Source organism: Lactuca saligna, chromosome 1 (assembly GCF_052625555.1).
Source record: "Lactuca saligna cultivar CGN05327 chromosome 1, ASM5262555v1, whole genome shotgun sequence".
Lineage (NCBI taxonomy): Eukaryota > Viridiplantae > Streptophyta > Magnoliopsida > Asterales > Asteraceae > Lactuca > Lactuca saligna.
Genome location: NC_136417.1, coordinates 186,065,039 through 186,088,193, shown reverse-complemented (window position 1 = coordinate 186,088,193; position 23,155 = coordinate 186,065,039).

The following is a 23,155-nucleotide window of genomic DNA, read 5'->3' as shown; positions in this document are numbered from 1 at the left end:
CATAGTTTTAATACTTGATGCTTTGTTAAGCCTTTATCTAAGCTTCTTAACTTCATACACCCTTGCCTTAGAAATCTTAGATGTGTGTCTAAACAAATTCAGAACTTATGTTACTAAGTCCCAAATGTTCAGACTAATTGCTGAATCTCACAATTCGAACTATGAAGAGGGATGACATAATCATAATCGAATTTGAGAATACAATTTACACAATTGCTATCTCCTTAAAATCTATCTTAGTGAAAGCATTTCCTCACAGTCATTTTCATGAAGGAGGGAAACCTTATGACACTTAAATTTTAAAGTGTATGTGTTCCTATCCATGTGAATTTTTCATAACAACAATCATAAGACAATGTTTGTGACAAATCCAACTCATATGGGTTGAACGTGTTCAATCTTGATTTCTTGCCTTGTGGCAGCATGAATGCCCGCCATTGCTTCCAGGTTGTTAAGAAGTTCACCCTTACCTTATCAATGCACTTTCAATTGATTAGGGTGCCTTGCCTTTATGCACTCCACTTGAGAACTCATAAAACTCATATTTCATAGTTGACTTAATTTGGAATGGCATAGAAACAAAATCATGTCAGCATGATAGGGCGCCAACCTCAAGTCGTGTGCTAGTGATTAACTATCAGTTTATTCTTGATTTGTTCCTGAACCTTTTCAAGATATCTAAGACTCCTACTGACTCCTTTACATATAAGGTTCTCTTGTCAAGAAACATTTATTAACAAAAAAAATATTCAAGAGTTAGTGTAGCTTCTTATCAAGTTTAACACTTCACTCAATTGGTCCTAGTTGGTCTCTGTATTATCCAAGAGATCACAACTTACCAATTTCAAATGTACAAGAATAAGACACTTTCTTATTCTACATTTGATAAGTGTTACAAAGCTACTAAAGACGTGTCACTGAATTCGCAATCTTGGAGTATGACTCTAAGACTCCATATTGGAATGAAGTATGATTGACTTCTTGATTTAACCGTTGCTACAATTATCGATTCCTCTTCTTAGACATGCAATTGCACTAAGAATCACTTAGAGGATCAATTAAGACATGGTTCTTAATCATTAAGACCTATCATAAAACACAATGAAACTTACTCTCCCTTCTTCTTAAAATAGAGAAACTTTTATCTTTCTGCCTACTAGATTCTTCTTATTCATTCTGCTATTGATTGAAATTCTTTAAATCAAATTAGAATTACACTCAATCTTTTAAGTATAACCATATTTACTAAACTTTAGTAAATCATGACGAATATCTTTGTCACCCTTATGGTAGACTTTATCAATGTACGACCTGGTGTACTCAATCTCGTAGTCCTTCAATTGACACTTTGTCAAAGAATTAGTCTAACTTTCCCAAATGTGAAAGTTTTTCATTCATCATACAACACATGTTGCATGATTCCAAGTTTCTATCCACTTCAAACTTGGGCGATGAGAAACTCTCCCTATTTGGTAAACTCTCGACACTTCCACAAATAACCTAATTAAGAATCAAATCCATCATTGCTAATAATAGAAACATTCAAACATCAATTTTTCATACATGCCATCGCAATGATAAATAAATAAGACAATATCAAAAATTATTTTATTGCGGAAAAATTGTCCTTACAATGCAATTCAACTGAAAACTATGCTATTACATATTTCTTAGAAATCTATCCTAACTCTAAAGTAGCAGCTCAAAAATCCAATCTTTGAATCCATGCGATCGAAATCTATTTCTTTGTGAACAGATTTAGCACACTTCCTCCTTAAGCTTCCTTTTTTTTCTTCGATCCTGCAAAATATCAAAATGTAATCTTATCACATCATGTATTAAGAATCAGAAATATGAACTTATAGAGTTAGTTAATGGATTTTACCTGAAGTAGAGCCATACATCTTGACTCTCCCATCTCTTGGATCTCTCAAGTAGATAGGGCAACTTCGTCTCCAACGCCCCTTCACTTAGCAGTAAAAGCAAATGGACTCCCAATGTAGCTAGTGTCCAATGAAGTTTGGGAGTTTGATTGACCAATCTAGTTTGCTTGACCAGCGGGCCAAATCATCGTTGATTCAGCAGCAATAAGCAAATAGGTCAAATCAATGAGGGTCACATCATGAACCATCAAATAGTAATCTCTTAGGAACTCACTATACGAATTAGGAAGTGACTGAAGAAGCCAGTCAACAGCCAACATCTCTAAGATATCAACACTCAACATCCTTAACCTATCAATGCGTGACTTCATCTCTAAGACATGTGCATACACAGGTTTCCCATTTTCGTGTTTACTTGCCAATAGAGATTGAGTGAGCATGAACTTTTCAAGCCCTAAAACTTATGGGCTAGGGAGAAAAATTGTAGGAGGTGGAGGAAGCGAAAAAACAAGTTTTAAAAATATCAGCATAAAGCTGGTGAGTTCATAAGCAGTTTGTTTTAGTAAAAGAACAAGTTTCCCTTGGTTTTCTGAAAAAGTTGTTATCCAAGAAAATCCCATATTTTCTTATAAGAAGAGTTGAGTTATTCGTTTGTTACACAATCTGGTTAAGAACAGTTTCGTGATCCTAGGAAAAACCCTTATTTTCCTTAAAAGTTTGTGGTTTGTTATCGATTCGAAACGAAGTATACAAGTATCTACCCTACTTGTAACATTTAAGTGAATTATTCTGAAAGCCTGATTATCTTTGAAAGTACATTAGTTTCAATACATAAACTCTAGAAGAGAGAAAAAACATCTGTGAATAAAATTTGTTAATTTAATATGTATTGTGAGTCGTATAACCATACTAATTTGACCCGTGACCTCCTTGACGTTCTCCAGGCGTCACTAGAATCCAAAATTTGTAACCCCAGGTGTGTCGGCATAACTGTAGCTAGCAGTTAAGGTGTGGGATTGTCAGTCCCGAATATATCTATCCACAAATTTTACGTTCTTCCCCTTGGAGACTCTGGTTATACTTCCGGAGAGGATTTACTGATACTCCGTAGGGAGTAATGAAGAGGAATCTCACAAGCTAGTATTACCAATTCAAGGAAAAATAGATCGTTCTCGAGTTTCGAAATAGTTTGGTGAAATATAAATAATCAAATACGAGATAATTATTCAACGAGATACTGTAGATTAAACATGGATAAACTAACTCAGACACGGTTTTTCAATCCACAAAGAGGTAATGTCGATCCCAAGTTATTCCCTTAATAATTTAAATGATTAGATGAGTTAAAAATCGGATGATTTGATGAGTTCCCATATTGTTTGAAAGCTATGTAATTACATTCTAAAAACCTCCCTTATGCTCCGCATACTACAAAAGGGATTTAGTATTTAAAGTTTGTTAGGAAATCATATAATTACATCAGTTTTAAGTTTCAAAAACCTTTATGATTTGCTTGTATTCTCCCTGAAAACACTGGAAAACACAGGAAACAGGTGTAGGGGTATGAACTCACCGGACGATAAATGTGTCGGTTGGATGCTAAGTGTCAGTTCGGGGCTTGAGTACACGCGATGTTCCTATGTAATATGAAGGGATATATAATTGTATCTAATTAGATTATGAACTACTAATTGGATAAGAATATACACTCCGAGGCATGAAAACACTTCATTTCAAATGTTAGGAGTGATTCGGGTAGCATCTAAGGAGGTGTAAGGCCTAGATATGGAGTTTTCTCTTCAAGAGTAAACTCCTAAAGGAGATTATGGCCCATAGACCATATCCCCACGAGTTTACTGCCGTAAACTCATGGGTGGTGGGTTCTTGGTTGCTTAATGGTCTTACAAAACTCGTGGGATGAGGCTAGGTTCAGTTATAAGGAAAGGTAAGTGAATTGACCAACACATGGACCATTTTAAGGAGTTTACAGCCGTAAAGTCTCATGTACCCTTTTCTTATGTGTTTTGGTGATCCTAGGTTATCCATATGTGGTTCTAGTCCAAAGTACAAGCCATGGAAGGAAGTTAGGGCACCATTTGAGCACTATAAAGGAGTTTACTTCCCACGAACCATTCCATGGGGTGTTTATGGTCGTAATCTCCTAAGGGGATGGTTTATTTCATGTTTAAGGTCCCTAACACAATGGTGGTTGATTCTAGACATTGTTCCAATGCTTATGAGGTGTTTAAGGGGGATCTTAACACCTTAAAAGGTGTTTACGGTCCTTGAATGGGTGTTTATGGTAAAAACATGTTCTAGGGCCGTAAACTCATGTTTACTCTCCAAATGTTAAGATTTTGGTGTTCTAAGTCCATTCATGTAATCCCCTAAGTCATATCTAAGCTCCAGAAGTGGGTTGGAAGGGTTTTGGGGCTCCAAAACCCCATTTAAGGGTGTTTACGATTTGGGGTAGTTCCTGGGCCATAAACACATGTTCTTGGTCCTTTTGAATGATTTAAACACGAATTTGAAAGCTAAACATGTTAAATTATAACCTAGGATTGATCACTTACCAAATTGGAGCTTGAAAGGGGTGGTTTTGGATCAAAACTTGGATTTTTAGAGAGAGAGAGTAGTGAGAGAGAGTGAAAAAGCTTCTAATGGAGTCTACTCAACTTTATATATGGTTTAAGTTTGAGACCCAATGGAAATCTACCCGATACTGACGTTAAACGAGGCTTTTGGTCGTACCCGATTTAGTTGTTGTAACCCGACGTGGTCGAAACTAAAAATTTTCCAAATAAAATTTTGGGGCGTTTTCACTTGTTTCAAACGGATTGGGACACTCACGAGGTCAAAATAAAAGTATTAATTTAAATGACCTAATTCAAAATGTTAATGAAATAATTTATGGGTTGTCACATTATCCCCATGTTAGAGGGAATTTCGTCCGGAAATTTAGAATTGAAATACAAATCATGAAATTTGAAAGAGATGCGGATATTTCTGTTTCATCGAGTCTTCGCGCTCCCATGTGAACTCGGGTCCCCGCTTGGCATTCCAGCGTACTTTCACTATCGGAATATGGTTTTGTTTCGTATGTTTGATCTCTCGATCCATGATTTCAATGGTTTCTTCCACAAAGTTCAAGTTTTCGTTGATCTCGATCTCCTCAAGAGGGATTACAAATGTTTTGTCGGATAGACACTTTTTAAGGTTAGAGACGTGGAAGAAAGGATGGATGTTGTTATGTTCTTGAGGTAGTCGGAGTTTATAGGCTACAGGACCGATCCTAGCGAGGATCTCGAAAGGTCTTATGTACCTCGGGTTAAGTTTTCCGCACTTTCCAAAGCGTATCATGCCTTTCCAGTGCGAGACCTTTAACAAGACATGATCTCCAACCTGCAATTCCAAGGGTTTCTATCGTTTATTGGCGTAACTCTTCTGTCGGTCTCGTGAAGCTTTAGTCATTCTCAGATCTGGATGATTTTCTCAGTGGTTTCGCGGATGATTTCAGGGCCAATGAGAGCACTGTCGGGGACTCTACTCTTGGCTAGCTTTGTGTCCCCTACCTCGGCCCAGCACAGAGGGGATCTGCACTTGCGACCGTAGAGGGTTTCGAACGGGGCAACCTTAATTCTAGTGTGGTAGTTGTTGTTATACGAGAATTCGATCAAGGGTAAATGGGTGTCCCACGACATTCCAAAATCAATGACACATGCTCTCAGCATGTCTTCTAGGGCCTGCATAGTTCTTTCACTCTGTCCATCTGTCTGAGGATGGTAAGATGTACTCATATCCAGCTTGGTTCCAAGATCTTTTTGAAGGGATTGCCAAAATCTTGAGGTAAACCTTCTATTTCGATCGAAGATAATGGACACAGGCACACCGTGCAGTCGGACTATTTCTTGGATGTAGATTCACGTGAGTCTTTCCATCTTGAATGATTCTTTAATCGGAGGGAAGTGAGAGGATTTTGTCAAACGATCAACAATCACCCAAATGGTATCATACCCACATGGAGATCTGGGTAACTTGGTGTTGAAATCCATGGTAATCATCTCCCATTTCCACTTAGGTATCTCGAGCTGCTGGAGCAGACCCGAGGGCTTCTGATACTTGACTTTTACTTTGGTGCAAGTCAAACACTTGCCCATGAAGGTAGCTATTTTGGCTTTCATGTTTGGCCACCAGTATTGTTTCTTGAGATACAGGTACATCTTGTACGAACCTGGGTGAATGGAGTATCTGGTCTTGTGAGCTTCGTTCATAACAACTTCTCTGAAACCTCCGAACTTCGGAGTCCAGATTCGATCCATGAAACAGTTGACTCCGTTACCTCTGATCTCAAGTTTCTTATCCATTCCAGTCAAGGCTTCATTCAACATGTTCTCTAGTTTTAGGGCTTTTAACCGTGTTTCTCTGATCTATACAGATAGGTGGGAATGAATGGTCATCGTTAATGTCTTCACCTTGCATCTTGAACACTCCTTTCGACTCAGGGCATCTGCTACCACATTGGCCTTGCCGGGATGGTAGCAGATTTCGCACTCGTGGTCACTGAGTAGCTCTACCCATCGTCGTTGCCTCATGTTTAAGTCTTTCTGATTGAAGATATGTTACATGATTTTATGGATAGTGAAGATCGTGCACCTAGTTTCGTAGAGGTAATGTCTCCAAATATTCAGTGCGAAGACCACTGATCCTAACTCCAAGTCGTGAGTTGTATAGTTAACTTCGTGTGCCTTCAGCTGTCTTGAGGCATAAGCAATAACTTTTCCTCTCTGCATAAGCACACAACCTAAGCCCTTATTGGACGTATCGCAATAGACAACGAAATCCTCTGTTCCTTCGGGCAGGGACAGAATAGGTGCGCTGCACAGGGCTCGCTTCAACGTTTGGAATGCGGTGTCTTGTTCTCAATCCAAAAAAAGGGTACACCTTTCTGTGTCAGAGTATTTAGGGGTTTGGCAAATTTGGAAAAATTCTGGATGAACCTGTGATAGTAGCCAGCGAGACCCAAGAATTGACAGATTTTTGTGGGTGTCTTCGGTGCCGACCAATTCTCTATCGCCTTGATTTTTGACGAGTCTATGTGTATACCCTCCTTTCTTACCACGTGACCAAGTAAAGCTACCTTTCGAATCTAGAATTCGCATTTGGAGAATTCCGCGTACAGCTTCTCTGTTCTAAGAGTTTCCAACACTAACCTCAAGTGTTGTTTGTGATCTTCTTCGCTTCAGGAATATACAAGTATATTGTCAATGAACACGATGACGAACTTGTCCAAAAAGGGACGACACACCCGGTTCATCAGGTCCATGAACACAGCCGGTGCATTGGTTAGACCGAAGGGCATTACTACAAACTCGTAGTGTCTATATCACGTCCTGAATGTTGTATTGGAAACATCATTCTTTTGAACTCGAAGCTGATGGTACCCTGATCTAAGGTCTATCTTCGAGAAGTAACTGGCTCCCTAAAGTTGATCGAAAAGGTCATCTATTCAAGGAACAGGATAACGGTTTTTGACTGTCAACTTGTTCAACTCGCGGTAGTCTATACACATCCGAAAGGATCTATCTTTCTTCATCACAAATAAAATCGGGGCTCCCCAGGGTGAGGAACTCGGTCTGATGAACCCTTTGTCGAGCAGATCATTAAGCTGACTGGATAACCCCTACATTTCTGCTGGAGCTAAGCGATACGAAGACTTGGCTACAGGATTGGCTCCAGGAATTAAATCGATGCGAAACTTCGCTTGGCATTCGGGAGGAATTCCCAGGAGTTCTTCGGGAAAGACATCAGCAAAGTTGCAAACTTTGGGGATGCTCTCGAGGTCTTTAACTTCCTGTTTCTCGTTGATTACATGAGCTAGGAATGCGTAACACTCCTTTCGCAGAAGCTTTTGAGCTTTGATGCAAGATATGATGCGAAGATTGGAACTGAGTTTATCGTCGTAGATCATGAGAGTCTGGTTAGAGGGGAGATTAAGACGGATGGCTTTTTCATAACAAAGGATATCAACATGATTGGGACTCAACCAATCCATGCCAATGATAACATCAAAGCTCTTTATGGAAACTAGCATTAGGTCAATGGGAAAAGAGTGATCGTTCAGGGTAAGGGTACATCCTATGAATATATCGTTGGCGTTTTCTTTCTCTCCGTTAGCCATGTCTACGGTAAACGTTTCAATTAAAGGTTGGGGGTTAGGTTTAAGAATACATTTGAATACATGGCTAACAAAACTTCTTTCAGCACCAGAATCGAAAAGGATACTAGCATAAGAGTTGTCGAGAAGGAACATACCCGAGACAACGGTGGGATCGACGACTGCCTCTTCTCGTCCCATAGCTAGGATTCTCCCGTTGTTGCTAGCTATCGCTGCCTTGGGGCAGTTTCTCTTGAAATGCCCAACCTCACCGCAACCATAGCAGGCTCGACCAACACCCATTCCGGAAGCTTGACTGGTTGACTGAGCTGGGTTCCTACAGTTTCGAGCAATGTGGCCTTTCTTAGCACAGTTGTTGCAGAGCTTTTAACGACAAGGCACGGGAATACGATGGTGATAACTGCATTTGCCGCACCAGGGGAGGGTACCAGTGTATCCACTAGAAGGAGTTTGAGTTGTAGGAGCTGCGGCCGGGGTTGTAGTAGCGTGAACTGCTACTGTTTGCTGTTTCTTTGAGGATCCCTGCGAATCCTGACCCTTCCGTTTGTTCCAGAATTTCTTTTTATTTTCACCACTCCCTTTAGCCGGTTCGGGAGCGGTGGTCACCTCTTCGGGATCATCACTATGATCAATCAGAGTTTGCGGCGATATCAGAACCCTTCATCTTCAAGTTCCAAAGTTCGTGTTACAGCTTCTGCATTTCTCCTCGAGGGCAGTTCTCCGCAAGCAGAAGCTCCTTGATGATCTCCCAACCCATAGCATTGGCTACATGTAGGGTTAAGGATTTGACTCGACCATTCCACCAAGTCACGGCTTTATCGGTGAACGTACAGGCAGAAAAACTTCACCTTGTCGGATTCTGAATAGGCACAGATTTCGAAGATAGATTCGATTTTCTCGAACCATCGAGTTAGGGTAATGACACCTCCAGTGCCATTGAAGGGCGTGGGTTTCGCATTCATAAATTCTTTGTAGGAACACCTCCAGTGTCCCTGACTACCTTCCTGGTTTTGAGGCTGAGTACCACCTCCTGGCCCGCCTGAACCACCAGGGTTCATTTGTGATATGGTAGCAGCCACAGCAGCATTAACAACTGCTTGAAACATGGCGGGATCAAATGGAGGGGGAGGTGGTGGTGGAGGAGGATTGTTGCTCTTTGAGCTGGGTCTTTTCTTTGAAGGCATCTTGATCTATAATAGCCAGGAAAGAGAGGATCAGAAGTCCTCGGAATTGAATCAAGAGATATGGAACAAGAGATATCTCATTACGACATGTATAATGATCTACTAAGTGATAAAATAGGAAGGAGTTATCAAAACAAGAAAGAGTTATCAAAGCAGATAAACTATCGCTAAGGAAGGAAGAAGTAGCAACACTCGGAATGAATTTCTACAACGTACTTGGCTCTGTCTAAAACACTCCTATAGTATTTTATGTTTCGCTGTGACGATAACTCGTTGTTTGGATATTAGGTAAGTTTTAGGCATGATGCACACCACAGTCACTCCCAAGCACATGTTGGCCGTGTCTTGAATGAATATAGTTGATCAGGCTATATTGACCCTAGACACAACTACATAACTACCTAGGTTTAACCGCAGTGCACAACACCCAATTACTTATGTTTTGTTCTACTCGAAGTTACACTTTCTGACATTTAGGTATTCTTGTATACTTTTGAAAAATACTTATATGTTAAAGTATACTTTTAGTTCAGAGCACTTCGGCCCCTTAGTGTTTATAGTCTTATACCATGTAAGGTTTGGTATACTTAGTTCACTATAAACAAGGGCTCTGATAGCAATCTGTCACACCCCGAAACCGATGGCGGAAACGTTCCGGGGCAGAGGACGTCATGTAAAGTATCACAACCAATGTACATAGTATGCACAGTAAACACAACCATTACATTAAATAGAAGTACTTACATTTTTTTGAAAGTAAAGTTATACATGATTATAGATAGATACATCCAAAATGAACAAAATTAAAGACGAGAATGCTAAAATGCTCCATCTTCTTCAAAAGATCGCGGGGTACCCGTCTAATGTTGACCTGAGAATACAAGCAGTTTTAAAAATATCAGCATAAACCTAGTGAGTTCATAAGCAGTTTTTTTAAGTCGGAGAACAAGTTTCCTTTGGTTTTCTGAAAAAGTTGTTATCCAAGAAAATCCCATATTTTCTTATAAGAAGAGTTGAGTTATTCGTTTGTTACACAATCTGGTTAAGAACAGTTTCGTGATCCCAGGAAAAACCCTTGTTTTCCTTAAAAGTTTGTGGTTTGTTATCGATTCAAAACAAAGTATACAAGTATCTACCCTACTTGTAACGTTTAAGTGAATTATTCTGAAAGCCTGATTATCTTTGAATGTACATTAGTTTCAATACATAAACTATAGAAGAGAGAAAAAACATCCATGAATAAAATTTGTTAATTTAATACATATTGTGAGTCGTACAACCATACTAACTTGACACGTGACCTCCTTAACGTTCTTCAGGTGTCGCTAGAATCCAAAATTTGTCACCCCAGGCATGCCCGCCTAACTGTAGCTAGCAGTTAAGGTGTGGGATTGCGAGTCCCGAATAGATCTAACCACAAATTTCACGTGCTCCCCCCTGGAGAGTCTGGTTATACTTCCGGAGAGGATTTACTGATACCCCATAGGGAATAATGAAGACGAATCTCACAAGCTAGTATTACCAATTCACGGAAAACTAGATCTTTGTCGAGTTTCGAAATAGTTTGGTAAATATAAATAATCAAACACGAGATAATTATTCAACGAGATACTGTAGATTAAACATGGATAAACTAAATCAGACATAGTTTTTCAATCCATAAAACAAGTAATGTCGATCCCAAATTATTCCCTTAATAATTTAAATGATTAGATGAGTTATAAATCGGATGATTTGATGAGTTCCCATATTGTTTGAAAGCTATATAATTACATTCTAAAAACCTCCCTTATGCTCCGCATATTACAAAAGGGATTTAGTATTTAAAGTTTGTTAGGAAATCATATAATTACATCAGTTTTAAGTTTCAAAAATCTTTATGATTTTCTTGTATTCCCCCCCCCCCCCCTGAAAACATTGGAAAACACAGGAAAAAGGTGTAGGGGTATGAACTCACCGGACGAGAAATGTGTCGGTTGGATGCTAAGTGTCAGTTCGGGGCTTGAGTACACACGATGTCCCTTTGTAATATGAAGAGATGCATAATTGTATCTAGTTAGACTATGAACTACTAATTGGATAAGAATATACACTCCGAGGCACGAAAACACTTCATTTCAAATGTTAGGAGTGATCTGGGTAGCATCTAAGGAGGTGTAAGGCCTAGATATGGAGTTTGCTCTTCAAGAGTAAACTCGTAAAGGAGATTACGACCCATAGACCAGATCCTCATGAGTTTATGGCCATAAACTCATGGGTGGTGGGTTCTTGGTTGCTTAATGGTCTTACAACACTTATGGGATGAGGCTAGGTTCAGTTCTAAGGCAAGGGAAGTGAATTGACCAACACACAGACCATTTTAAGGATTTTACCGCTGTAAACTAGGAGTTTACGGTCGTAAACTCTCATGTACCCTTTTCTTATGTGTTTTGGTGATCCTAGGTTAATGATAAGTGGTTCTAGTCCAAAGTACAAGACATGGAAGGAAGTTAAAGCACCATTTGACAACTATAAAGGAGTTTACGGTCGTAATCTCCTAAGCGGGTGGTTTCTTTCATGTTTAAGGTCCCTAACACAATGGTGGTTGATTCTAGACATTGTTCCAAGCCTTAGGAGGTGTTTAAGGGGCATCTTAACACCTTAAAAGGTGTTTACGGTCCTTGAATGGGTGTTTACGGTCCAATCATGTTCTTGGGCCGTAAACTCATGTTTACTCTCAAAATGTTAAGATTTTGGTGTTCTAAGTCCATTCATGTAAGCCCCTAAGTCATATCTAAGCTCCAGAAGTGGTTTGGAAGGGTTTTAGGGCTCCAAAACCCCATTTAAGGGTGTTTACAGTTTGGGATAGTTCTTGGGCCATAAACACTTGTTCTTGGTCCTTTTGAATGATTTAAACACGAATTTGAAAGCTAAACATGTTAAATTATAAGCTAGGATTGATTACTTACCAAATTGGAGCTTGAAAGAGGTGGTTTTGGATCAAAACTTGGATTTGTAAAGAGAGAGAGAGAGAGAGAGAGTAGTGAGAGAGAGTAGTGAGAGAGAGTGAAAAAGCTTCTAATGAAGTCTACTCAACTTTATATATGGTTTAATTTTGAGACCCGATGGAAATCTACCCGATACTAACGTTAAACGAGGCTTTTGGTCGTACTCGATTTAGTTGTTGTAACCCGACGTGGTCGAAACTAAAAATTTTCCAAATAAAAATTTAGGTCATTTTCACTTGTTTCAAATGGATTTGGACACTCACGAGGTCAAAATTAAAGTCTTAATTTAAATGACCTAATTGAAAATGTTAACGGAATAATTTACGGGTTGTCACAGTTTGACATCTACAAAACGGGAGAAAATTCAAGTCAGTTGATAAGAATCCTTGTTGTAACACCCAAATGAAACATCAAGGCTAGGATCCAACGCAATACTCTACAACCTAGAAGAGGGATGCCGTAATCTAGTTGCAAAATATTTGAAGGTAGGTAAATGATGATTTACCAATTCCACCATGAAAAACGAAAATGAACTTTAAGTTTCCAATGAATTAAAACTCCTAGATCTTTCGAGATTCATTGAATTTTTCAATGGCATGTTTAATCTCGATTATGTCCTTCAACTTAGTGACTGGGATACCGAGGATCACAAACAAGGTGTGAATAACCATCCGAATATACGTGGTGCACTCAATGCTACTATCACCTAATCAATGTGTCGGTTAGCTAGACATGCTCCATTGATCTACGATAAACATTGAGTCACCCTTTGCCACCAATGCCAAACCCAAATTAGTGTGCTGGTTAACCACACACGCTCCACTAACGTCTTGGCAAGGGTACAAAGTGTCATTCCATGGATTAGCATAAAATTTCACATTTTTGCCTAAATTAACTAGAATTTTGGAATTTGTAAAAGCATGTAGTTACTTTGTACCTCGTTATACTTATAACGGAATGCTTCATCCTATCCTACCCATTCGGCTAATGACCTTCCACTACTCAAAAGTGCGGTGGATAAGAGTGTATACCCATTTAAATGTCATTTTATAGGCAATTTCTTTAAACGCCCCTCATAGACCAGCTTCGTGAATGAAGCCTAGTAACGGTAAGACCGATTGTTTTTCTCATATATATATATATATATATATATATATATATATATATATATATATATATATATAATATTAGACTTTTAATGTTATATATAATATAGGCTGTGTTTTACACTTTTAAGATACTAGGTAGTTTAAATTAACTAATTACACTTTTAATTTGAAAGTAAACCAAAATTTATAGGTTTATTAAATCTCCTTTAATTATACACTTTAATTAATTAATAAAACCATAAGGGTGTAATTTGAATTTTTCAAATCACTTGGGTTTTAGAATTTAAAATTTCAAATTAAAACTTTTAATTAAATTTTAAAATCCAAAACTTGAGGGCAAGTTTTGAAACTTTTTCAAACATAGGGTTTAGAATTTAAATATTTCAAAATTAACCTTTTAATCAAAATTTAAATTTCAAAACTTGAGGAAAAGTTTTGAAAATTTTCAAAACATTAGGGTTTAGCTATTTAAATTTCAAAACCAAAACTCTTGAGTTTAAATTTAAACTATAAAACCTAAAGGGGAAAATTGAAAGTTTTTCATAGGATAATGAAAATCTAAATTACAAATAATCAATCTTTATCTAATAAAATAAAAGATTATCTAAATTTTGATAGTTATCTTATATTTTTAAAAATATAATCTCCAAATAATTATAAAACTCGTTCTTTATTAATAAAGATCGTTTTAGGTAATTATCCATAGCCAAAACATGTCAAAATCCCGAAATCAGCACCATCTGACTCTCTGACACATCAAGTCAGGCTTGGACTCGTCGAGTTCACTATGGACTCGGCGAGTCACCAAGTTGACTCGGCGATTCAAGTCGAAAAAACTTAAAATTTTCGATTTTTAAGCCAATTTTCAATCAAATAAACATCAAATTCACTAACAAACATCCCTAGGCTCTGATACCACTGATGGGTTTTGAGCAATACATCATTTGCAAACCCTAATAGCTTTTGGATCTAGTTTGTCTATTGAACATGCAGTTGAATATCCAAAGCTATAAACCCTAGATCTAGCATACAATTAATCATATTAACATAAAATAGGGTTTATATCTAACCTTTGATTGTTATATAGCAATAACAATCTAATCCTTGGCTTCAGAAAGCTTGGTGCTTCAAGTGTTGCACCTCTAATGGAGTCACAAACACCACTAAGCAATTATATGAAGGAGAGGAAGGCACCAAAAACGGCTGGAAACCCTAAAGAAACACTTAGCCACGTTTTTGGGCCATATGGGTCCTTTATATACATGTAGGCTATTAGGGTTTTCAACTAGGAAACCGTAATCTGACTGCTTAGGCCTTATGCAATCCAATGGACCATTAAAGAAAGCCCTTGAACGATTTCATTAGGAACCTCCATATAGAATTCGTCCATTGCCATTTAATGGATCGTATGCCCAACTTTGTAACTATCTTATAATTACAATATCAGTCCCGTTAATTTAATTAATCTCTTTTAGTCGCAAAATTAATCCTTAATTAATTCTTGACTAATATTAATTAAACAATATGATTTCTCCATTAATATATTATTCTCATAATATATTAATAAATCATAATTAAACCTCTCTCTCCTTAATTCATCCTACATATTGCTATGGTGAAGGCAACCCAAAAGGACCATGCTTATGATCGGGTGAAGTACATACCAAAATAGTTATGGACTTAGATACTAATCCAACACATCCTTAGCCGATTTCCGAAATTACCAGCCTCGCACCCGGTCCAACCACCAGGTTCCCAAGAGGTTACACAGCAAGGACCACCCAGCCATAGCCTTTTTGTGTCCTGTACCACTTATCCATAAGATTCGGCAACTCAAGGTTCAAACCCTTGCCTCAACAATCTCTACGAATTCCACTTTGAATTCCCTTAAACATTCGGTCTCACCCACAAATAACCGAATGAATAATCATTACCATCCCTGATTCCGCATAAGTTGTGGCCTCTTCATGACTTTGAGAACTGGTCTACCCTGGTCTAAGTCATCTGACCAAATCCGTGAATGCTACAGCCGCACCCGTAGACTTACACCACTCCCAACTGAACTCAACTATTGACTGGACCCTACCTGGCTCCCTACTCCAAAACCTGCTATATGACATTAAAAGACACGATCCAATAGTTAGGGAGTTTCCCGAACTCCCATCTCATGCTATCATATATTTAGTCGGTCCCTAAAACCGCCTTTCTTTCCCTAATGGGGATGTGAAATGCATTCTCATCTCACACTCGCTTCCATCCTGGCTATCTGAATAATTCTCCCCAATTTAGATTTAACTAGATCCGCTAAAAGCACACGAGACGTGAAGGATTTCCCAAAACCTCTTGCGTTCATTTGACAGTCTGTCGATGGCCGACGACTAACAGAGCTAGGGCTCCATGAATAACCCTTCCAGACAATATGACTCCTAAAAACCAGCTGGCACTTCTCAAATCCCAACAATGCCAGTAACTCTAGCTACTCGACCTGACACCACTCTTGCGGCACTCAACATGTGGTCATCTACAATCTCCACCTCGAGTGGGAAACTAAGGTTCCCGATGCATCCTGGTACTTCTTGCCAAGCGCAAGAGACACGAACAATCGGTTAGCACCCGAATAAAAGAAAACATGCACCGACATACCATCGACCAAAAAGGTCCTTATACTAGCATAACGTACACATCATACATATGAATAATAAAGAGTATGGGATAATAGACACGTACCTGCCACAACGTTTGGCGTTGCCCAAGCCTCCTCAATAATCAACTCAAATGCACGGCTCTTCACCGCTGGAGTATTTGGCTTTGCAGGGCGGCCATCGGTAATCCATACAGTGGCAGGTACAGGCTCCGCCACTGCACCACTCTGTAACATACACGTTCTGAAATTGTGTATTGTTATTATTAACAGTGAATAAAATTGAGTGTTGAGTTCTAACAGCTAGTTTTTACTAGAAATGAAGTAAAACTATGTTTAGAATCACTCATAAAATATTGGAAGTCTTATGAGATTCCAATTAATAGCCAAATAGTGAAATTTAGTGAAAATATAAAATTTGAAATAAGTAAAATTTTATTATTTGATGTTGTAATTCATCTCGTTAGAAACTTGTAGGCGAAAACTCGTCGAAATCCGAGTTATAACAAAGAAGTTATGACCAACCGAAGATCCGCGACAAAACCAGCACGGCGCCGAATAATGTAAAAAGGTGAGTTTTTGATAAACTACTTTTTAGCCTTAGAAATCTAAATGAAAGTCATAGTATTCATTAAACCGAGAAATTCGATAAAAAGAACACCAAAATCTGACTTCGTATGAGGAAGTTATGATTTTTCGAAGTTTAAACTTAGCAGTAGACAGCTAAAAACTCAAATTTTAGATCGAGTGATATTTGACCGATACATCCTAAACGAGAATCGAAGGTCTCATCATATGTAGTACAACGGTAAAAAGTCTGACGAAAACGGATATCGGATGAAGAAGTTATGAATTTTTAACGGATTTTCCTGTCCCGGTCTCTTAAAAATAATAATATTAAAATTCAAATCAAAATTAGCCGACGAAGTCTAAACGAAAGTTGTAGAGCATAATTTTAGCTACGCGTTCATATAAAGAACGTCAAAAACAGAGCTTGTATGCGAATGTTATGGATTTTAAAAGTTCGGGGCACATTTTCCGAAAAATCTCGCATGAATAGTACCGGCCAGGTCACCTCGCACGAAGCAGGTGCGTCACCGGAGACGTGGCCAAATCCGAAGTCAGCAAGTGTCACAAGAAGATTTGCCGAGGCCGAGGTCCAGCGGGAAAGGGACACGTCTTGCATCGATGGCCAGTCCGACACGAGACACGTCTCGCCTACCCGCTTTGCACCCGGTACCACGTCCGAGCCTCATAGTGGCCTCGTGGCCTTCGCTCCTCCTGCTAGATGTAAGAAGCTCGCAGGTGCACGTCTTCTCCCCTCCTCTCGCTTCGTGGCCTTCGCTCCAGCAGCCACTTGCTCGCTTCTCAACCACAGGATCCGAGCCTCTCGCCTATAAATAGGAGGCCTGCGAGCCTTCTCGGGTAATTTTGAGAAATTGCCATTTTTGGCCCCTTTTTCCATATTTTCACTATTTTGACTTTTCCCAAAGCCCCGATATCAATTTTAGCACCCGAAACACGTCTTGAGACCCCCGAGAAGCCCGAAAATTTTATCTTTTCGGTTTTTAAGACCTACCTTCGCAGAGTCCGTTTTTCAATTAAGCTCCCGATTTTCAACATAGAAAGACATATTTAAAGCCGAAATGTTGTCCAAATTACTCTTTTAACCCCCGGTTAACTTAAGGTGAGTTCAATATATAGGAACAATTGTATGTTATGTGTTATATGTGCTATGTGCTTCTCAGTGTTATTATTTTGAGTTATTCTCCCGTGTTATTTTATTCGCTATGTTTATAGCAATTATAATACCTTTGACCATGTGATTAGTGAAAGGACTTAGATTCACATTGGTACTGGTACGTAGCCTCTGGCCATGTAGAGCATGTCTCTGTAAGAGAATGACTTCTATACTATGGCATTGGCATAAGGTTTGATAGGAATGGTATGTAGCCTCTGACCATGTAGAGCATGACTCCGTAAGAGAATGAACTCTATTCTATAGTATTGACAAATGGTTAGACAGGGCTATAAGCTTGAAATCTACCAAAATGTTAATCAGAAATTATATGTCTTTTGTGCCAATTGGGCCAAAGCTTTATTGATGCATATCAAGTATTGAAATCGTTATGTCTCATTGAAAAGTATATCTTTGAATAAATTCTTTGATTGATATGGACGCTTGTCACATGATTTCACATATGTCTTCTTGTTCCCTTCTGCTTCTGTCATATTGGTATATGTAAGGCATAAGATTATATTGTATCTATCTATTGATTTCACTAAGCGTTATCGCTTATTCCTCTCAATATTTAACAACTGCAGGTGATGAGTATTCCAATATAGCTTTATACTACTGAAAGATTTAGAATACTTAATAGTATTTCTCTGTATTTTTAATGTTCATGTATGTATATGAATAGTAGATTCCTGGGTAGACATGAAATTGTAATAAAACTTAGTCGGTTTGTATCCAATCCTTTGTAATCACTTTATCAATATAAAATATTGTTTTATAAATATGCATGTAGCATGTTTTGTGGAAGTAACATAAGAAATCTTTTGAAATAGTATGAAAGTTTGGGTCTTTCATAAATACGAAAGTTGGGGTCTTACACCCTCCGCCTTGCCACCTCGGACAATTGACCCGCTTATGTCCAGTTTGGTTGTAGTGAAAACAAATGAAGCCCTTCGTGGGGCAGTCCCTACTCAGGTGGCCCTACTCGCCACATGCACAACATCCCATGCCTGTGATATGACAAGCTCCACCGTGCACCCTACTGCACTTGGCACACCGGCCCTGACCCTGCTAACCCTTGCTGGAAGTATCTGAGGTCTTGGGCTTCTTAGCCTAACCCTCCACTATCCGCGTCTGCTCCGGCTTCGGCTTGGTGTGGAAGTCCAACTCCATTTTCCATTCGCGGTCCTTCTCTACCATCTCATTCAGGGTTTCGCACCCTGTAAAACTCAAAAACTCCCAGATTTCATCCCTTAGCATGGAATGGTATCTCGTCCTCCGTATCTCCTCAGTAGTAACATATTGCGGGATCAATAAAGCTGGCTCTCAAAACTTGGTGGTGATTTCCGCCATAGTCTCAGTGGTCTGTAAAAGGTCATGAAACTCCCTCAGAAGCTGTTACACCTCTATGGCTGGTGAAAACTCCAAGTTGAATCTCCGAAGAAACTTAGCCTAGGTCATCTCAACCACACTAGCTACTCCCACCTGACTTGTAACCTCGCCCCACCAATCTCGAGCCATGTCTCTCATCATACAAGAAGGAAATCCCACCTTTAGAGCATCCAGGCAAGAACTCCTACGCTGGACATTCTCGATATCTGTTACCCAGCCTCGACTAACAATGGGGTCCCTAGCCCCGAAAAACTCTGGCGCCCCACATGTCTTGAACTCCCGAAATGAGGCAGTTCAGGCCCCAATCTCGCCCGCAACAGTCTCAAATATGAATGATTTAAGTCTCTCCTCCATGATCTCAAAAATTCCCTCATTGACCATCCCAAAAATGATTGGAGTAGCATCAAGGATGCCCCTGGTGACCTCGGCTACAATAAACTCGCGCAGCCTCTCATCCATCCATCAGTAGTGTCGGCTGATCCTGCCCCAGATCCAGATCCTGATCCTGATCCCCCTACTCCAAATTGTGTCACCACCATGGTAGATTGAAATATCATAAATCATAACGATCAGGATTTCCATAAAGGGATCTCCCCACATCGGTCCTCCTTGAAGTCGTCAGATCTAACATTGGTATGGGTACAGGACCTCTGCTTTCAGTAGCACGGGTCCAATACTACCTTCGACACTTACATGTACCTTTACTCAATGCTCTACCTACTAACTCCAACTCATCCCAAAACCAAACAATATTCCAAAAACTACCGCATACATCAATCTCAGGCTGCCCAAAGATTTACTCTACTCATATCAATCAAACCAATCATAACAGGTTGCCTTTACGCATGCAAATTATACACAGAAAAGGATCAAATAGACTTTCGAATAAAAGATTCTACCCTAGGACCACAACCAGACAAGGAACAAGAAATAAGGCCAAATCAATCATTCTAAGGTTATGAGCTCTTAACCGTACATAATTTTAAAAGCATACACATAGCAAGTTCCATACGATTATCAAGCTCTAATATCATAATAACATGGCTAGCACATTGGGGAATTACTTACTTGGCTTAGCTGATCACGCACATTGCACTCTCATCTTTTCCTTTATTTCAAAAGCTTTTTATGTTATTTTCGAAAACAATTTTACCATTTCCTTAGTTTAAGTCCTGAGACACCTGAGGGTATGCCCAGATCCCTCAAACCAAGGCTCTGATACCAATTTGTAACGACTCAATTTTCAAAGTAAAATTTTCATGTTTAGAATAAGTAACCATGATGTCATACATTAAGAAATCCATTTATAATTGTTTTCAAAACATAAGTCTAATACAACGTTAATTCCCAACATCATAGTGGCCCAAAATCTGCGAGAGAGTGCACACCGCGCTATCACGCCTTGCCCTTGCCCCTAGAATCTAAGGTACATGAAACCATAAACAAAAATGTAAGCACTAAGCTTAGTGAGTTCCCGAGAGCATACCCCACACACAAACAACATAACATGCTACCCATAAAATCTACCTCTACCGCATACACATATCAATTAGCTATGAAGCTGCCTATACCACATAACACACATATGTCCTAGCTATAAAGCTATCTCTACCATGAGCCACAAAGGTGAATACTACAATTAGCCACAAGGCTATCTCTTGTTGGGTTTTGAGCATTCTAACACTCCTAAGTGTACACGCAACCTTAAATACTTTGGATCTATGTTTTCACTATATACATGCAAATATGATCTTTCCAAGGTATTCATCCTAACTAGCATAATAACATTGATTCAAATGAATATATCAAGTTAGAATTGCATACCTCTTTGATGTAGATTGTCTTCATGAAGCTTGAGTGCCTAGTGCCCCAAGTGTGACACCTCAAACGGTTCACACAACACCAAATACAGTTGGAATAACTTGAGAGAACATACAGACTTCATGAAATCAGCTAGCCCTTCATTCTCACACATAGTGCACGATTTCTTGAGCCATGGGATTCTTTTATATGGTGGCTATTAGGGTTACACCATGTAACTCATGACTTTACCCATTCCTTATGCTCCATGGATTTTAACCTCCATGAAGTATCCATGGGTCACCCCATGGACTTAGTCCAACATAACGAATCTTGGATCACAAGCCCACATATATAAGAATGAATGATTTACACAATCAACCCATATATTTAATTAGTCTCCTTTTGATCACTTAATTAATTCCAAATTAATTCTTGATCAATACCAATTAAATAACCTTATTAATATATTAGAACTTATAATATATTAACAAACCTTAAGTGTTATTTCTCTCATTTTAGTCTATCCAAATGCATGATGCCATGCAACCCAAATGGACCATGTCGGATCGGGTCAAGTCTTACCAATTATAGTTATGGACTTAGACATTAATCCAATAGTCTCCCACTTGGATAAGTCTAAAACTATTATTGCATATGACTTCAAGAACCGACTGGCAATTGTAGCTCTCAAAAGCTTCTGTTGAACTCAGGCCTTGTAGATGAACTCTAACCTTTGTCAATGACTTGTCCATTAGATAAGCGATCATATATTCCTCCATTCTAGATATCATATGGACTGAGAAATTGATTATAATCATTCTCTCTATCCATTTGTTGTTTCTTGATTTCCGATTTATGACGACAGACTAATTGAACAAATCAAATCAGTCCAAGCCCGGCCGAGCACTTCCATTGTCATCATCAAATCATCGAGGGGCCCACAGATATCGCTTTTAACCCGAAGGTAAAAGGAATGGATAAAATTCGATTCATATGGCTTGTTCTACTACTTGTTTAATCATACCCAAAGGCACGTTTTATAACATCGAGTTACCAATGCGTTTTCGTGTAATCAATGTACAACCAACTCATAGTAACAACTCATATCTCTAGGTTTGAAGAATATAAGATATTATCGTCTCATGATCACTCGTGATAAAATCCATGAAGTGATTCCAATGAGCGCGGGTTGAATCCAATACTCAGAAATTATGAGCACTCATGAGTGTTGTAGCCCTTTGTCCAACATCTTAGACCTTTTCAAGCCAACCCATGACAGTCTTGATTCATATCTACTTCCAACATATGACCGACTGTGGATGGTTTGAATAACTTAGTCATCCAGTACAATGACCTAGTTATTCTGGAAGTTAAAACATGAAAAATGAAACACAAGAATAATTGAATCTAATATGGTATCAAAATCTATGAACATAAATAAAACACCTTTTATTTATCACATACGATTACACATTATTCATTGTATATTGTTTCAACTATCAACTTTATTCTTGAATATAAAACAATAGTTGTCCCATGCTCCAAGCATGTACACTATGTTTTCTAAACACTAGTCATGCTATACACCAAGTATGCATACTATGTTTGTCTATGATCTTTACTTTGTGAAATAGATCAATTGAACATAACTACAATGATCCTCTTTTCACAGTCCCAAATCCTTACTGCAAATGCAAGAATTCCAAATTCATGCCATTTACTGAAATCTGTTAGATTCTAAACTTATATGCATTGATCCTCTTGTCATGATTATGCACAAAGTCAGAAAGACTTGACAACAACCATTACAGAGCATTCCAAAGGAGATCAGCTCCTTGGAAACATCCTTCTTGCATTAAGTTTCCTAATCTTACACAGATTGAATAATTTCTAACTTTGAAACATTTCCATATTCCATTTTGACTATCACTTCTGAACAAGAGTTGCCTCCTTACAGATTATGTCAATATGGTATTTCCAGAGTTAACATTATACTTCCAACTGTCCTTGAGCAACCAATCTTTGGTAACCCTTATATTTTCATCAACATTTGCTTAATCCTTTTAGTCATATCTAATTCTAGACCTTTTCCTTTCTTAATGCCCGAGACATTTGGAAAATTCTAGAAAGGATGAATATTGCACATGTAATCAATCCTATATCCGAAGCATATGGGACACGATTTATGATGTCTCACATAAAGACTAAACCAGTCTTTTGCTATAACGTTTCCATTTCTATTT